Source organism: Otolemur garnettii, unplaced genomic scaffold (assembly GCF_000181295.1).
Source record: "Otolemur garnettii isolate 467f Iridium unplaced genomic scaffold, OtoGar3 scaffold00030, whole genome shotgun sequence".
In the NCBI taxonomy this organism is placed as follows: Eukaryota; Metazoa; Chordata; class Mammalia; order Primates; family Galagidae; genus Otolemur; species Otolemur garnettii.
The window spans coordinates 10682062-10685888 of NW_003852425.1; the positions used below are offsets into that span (position 1 = coordinate 10682062).

At 44.0% G+C, this 3827-nt stretch overlaps 1 pseudogene across 1 annotated transcript; it reads left to right on the plus strand.

Annotated features, from left to right (window-relative positions):
• The first annotated feature begins 2347 nt into the window (after positions 1–2347).
• On the plus strand, positions 2348–3301 carry LOC100954695 (annotated as a pseudogene). The gene has a single exon (XR_153492.2). The product of XR_153492.2 is annotated as a 40S ribosomal protein S2 pseudogene (transcript).
• Positions 3302–3827: the final 526 nt, after the last annotated feature.

A 3827-nucleotide genomic window follows, 5' to 3' on the forward strand; every position in this document is an offset into this window, starting at 1 on the left:
AGGATTTAAGTCCTCCCTGCTGATAAAAATGTTTCACCACTTAAAAACTAGCATTGCAGTATCCCACCTGCTTTCTGTTTGAAGTTGCCTTTATAGAGCATGAAGCAAGAGTGACATCTAGTGATCAATACATTTATCGCATGCAACTATGTCTGGAATTATTTCCTTTGTGTTTTAAGGCTTCTTTCTACTAAAAACAAACTTTTAAGTGTGTTCTTTTATATTTTATCAACTTCAAAATTGTTTTTAGGTAAAACATGTAAAAGATTATGGAAATACTAAGGGATGTGCTATGCAATTGAAAATCAAGGAATATTCGGAATTTTAAAAGTGTGCACGCGCACACACACACACACACACACACACGAACAGGTAGGAGTCTCCCAGAATAGCAGTTAGATGTACCTTATTTGATTGGTAGGAGAGATGAAACCTGATTTCATATTACAAAAAGTATATTCGTTCTTCTGAAAATATGAGGATTTTACAGATTCCTTTCACAAATCTTTTTCAAGTCCAACAACAAATCCAGCAGATTATAAAGACAATATATACCAACTCTGAACTAGGAGAACATGTCTGATCTTGTCTACACATTTCACAAGGCATCAATAAAGAATAATTTAAACTAAGGTAAGTGTAAATACCAGAAGTCAAAAGAGAACTTCCCTCCTGGAAAAGTCAAGATGTTACAGGAAGACATGGTTAAGAACTTCTTTGGTGCTGTCCAGTCTGGAAGTGCTGTATCTGATGACAGGAGCGTACTATGAACAAGACACGGAACATATTCTCTGAGGCCCTTTAGCCATTGCCACTGAATTACTGTGTCTGTATAGTATGTCTTCAGTCTGAGTAGTTTCAGTCCTCTGACTTTGTTCTTTTTCAGGTTTAATATTGGCTATTCCAGGACTTCTGCTTCTCTCTATAAACTTAAGAATCAGTTTTTGATATTTATAGATTAACTTGCTGGGCTCTTGACTGGCACTGCATTGAATCTATAGGCAACATCGGGAAGAACTGACATTGTGATGACATTGAGTCTTCCTGTCCCTGAATATGAACTCTCTTTCAACTTATTTCATCCTTTGATTTCATCAGTTTTGTAATTTTTCTTATAATAGATCTTATGCATTTTTGTCTGATTTATGTATATGTATTTCATTTTTGTGTGCTGATGTAAATGGCATTTTTTTTTTAATTTCAAATTCCACTTGTCCATTGTTCGTATATAGGAAAGCAATTGATCTTTTGGTATTAAACTTGTGTCCACCACTTGTTAGTTCTAGGAGCTTTTTGCCCATTAGTTCAGTTTTTCTGCATAAATGATCGTGCTATCTACTGAACCTTTTATTTAATTCTCCATGCATATAATACATGTTACAACTCTTATATATTTTTAATTTTAATTACCAAATATTTTATAAAAAGAGAATGCAGGCTGGGCATGGTGGCGCAAGCCTATAATCCTAGTGCTCTGGGAGGCAGAGATGGGGAATGGCCAAGAAAATACAGGGAGACCCTCTCTCTACAAAAAAAATGGAAAACTGAGCTGGGTGTAGGGGTTCACGTCTGCAGTACCAGCTACTCTGGAGGCGGAGGCTGGAGGATCACCTGAGCCCAGGAATATGAGGTTACAGTGAGTTACAATGATGCCTCTGCATTCTAGCCAGGGTGACAGAGCAAGACGTCTCAAAAAGAAAAAAAACAAGAAGAAGAAAAAGAAGCAGCAGCAGCAGAGAACGTAGGGATGAAGTTACAAAACATCTTTCTCTAGTAAATCTCTACAAGATAGGCATATGGTCAAACCTCTTATTTTACAATTGATGAAATCTGTATTTTGTGTCTCAAATGGATTTCCTTTTATCCTGAAAAGCAAAATCATCCTTAGATGATAATCAGTTAGAAATTCCATGTCTTCAGGTGCCTCTTCTACAGGAGCTTCTAGCTGGGGCAAGAATTGAGTTGCAAGCAGAGAGGGCACAATGAATGTAACAGCCCTGGATGAAGGCTTGCTGAGCACACATGGCCACACATTCTGGGTCTTTCCCGCGCCTTGCTGGGTACAACCTGACCCAGGCTAACAAACTCTCCTGCGGCGATGGTCTGTCCAACAAGGCCAGGTGAGCTACATGGTCATGTTCAAAATGGCTTCGGCAGCTTGGCACAACACTGGGGCCACAGGGGGAAACTGCACAGAGATTCCACAAACACCTGTGTGAGGATGTCCTCAGCTGCAAGCAGCGGTGTCTGACAGAAGAGCCCGCAGAGTCTACTGCGGGCCCTGCTCAGCTGGACGTGGCCCCACATCAGAAACTGGCAGGGGCTGCTTTTCCCACTAAAACATCATATGGCGGATGACGCCGATGCAGCGGGAGGGACTGGAGGCACCAGGGGCCCTGGAATGGGAGGCCGTGGTGGTTTCCGTGGAGGCTTTGGCAGCGGCATTCGGGGCCAGGGTCGCGGCCATGGTCGGGGTCCCGGCGAGGCCGCCGCGCTCTCGGAGGCAAGGCTGAGGACAAAGAGTGGATGCCGGTCCCCAAGCTGGGCCGTCTGGTCAAGGACACGAAAATCAAATCCCTGGAAGGATCTATTTCTTCTCCCTGCCTATTAAGGAATGTGAGATCATTGATTTTTTTTTTCCTGGGGGCATCTCTCAAGGATGAGGTTTTGAAGATTATGCCAGTGCAAAAGCAGACACGTGCTGGCCAGCAGACCAGGTTCAAGGCGTTTGTTGCCAGCGGGACTACAACGACCATGTCGGTCTGGGTGTTAAGTGTTCCAAGGAAGTAGCCACTGCCATCCGAGTGGCCGTCATCCTGGCCAAGCTCTCTACTGTCCCAGTGCGGAGAGTCTACTGGGGGAGTAAGATGGGCAAGCCTCGCACTGTTCCTTGCAAGGTGACAGGCCGCTGTGGCTCTGTGCTGGTACGTCTCATCCTTGCTCCTAGAGGAACTGGCCTGTCTCAGCGCCTGTGCCTAAGAAGCTGCTAATGATAGCTGGGATCCACGACTGCTACACTTCAGCCAGGGGCTGCACTGCCACCCTGGGCAACTTTGCCAAGGCCACTTCCCCCCCCCAAGTTTTGAGCACTTATTTTGCCAAAGCCACTTTTGATGCCATTTCCAAGACCTATAGCTCTCTCACTCCTGACCTCTAGAAAGGAGTATTCACCAAGTCTCCTTACCAAGAATTCACTGACCATCTTGTCAAGACCCACACCAGAGTCTCTGTGCAGAGGACCCAGGCTCCAGCTGTGGCTACAACATAGGGTTTTTATACAAGAATAATAGAGTGAATTAAGTCTATTAAAAAAAAAAGAAAGAAAGAACAAAGAAACTGGCAGGTGGCCTCTGCTGCCATCTAGTGCCCACAAGTGAAAACTCATAGCCCCAACCCCCTAGAAAGACTGCAAGACAATGGTGTAGTTCCGGTTAGACTTGCCCAAAAGAAAAATATGGACAGATTTGGAAAATTATGAACTCAGAAGTGATAGCCAAGCCCCATAGGGTCCCATCCAAGCATCTGGATGAGCCAGCTTCCCCCAAGCTCCGACTTGTCCATCTGTTCCAGTGATTTATTTAGAACAACTGGTTTTTTCATGATCCTTTTTCCCCAGAACTTTACTGTCCCTACACTTCTCCAGTTGTGTACTAATTCCTAAAATAAACCCTTAGTCCATATACTCACAGATGACTTCATGGAGACAGTAATCACCTGCAGTAATCCAGGACAGCAAAATGGGTGCTCCGTACCTGTTTCCCTACGTAACTCAGCTCCAAATAAAAATCCCAGGAAGCCGTTATCTGATTAGCGGATTTTTTTTTTTT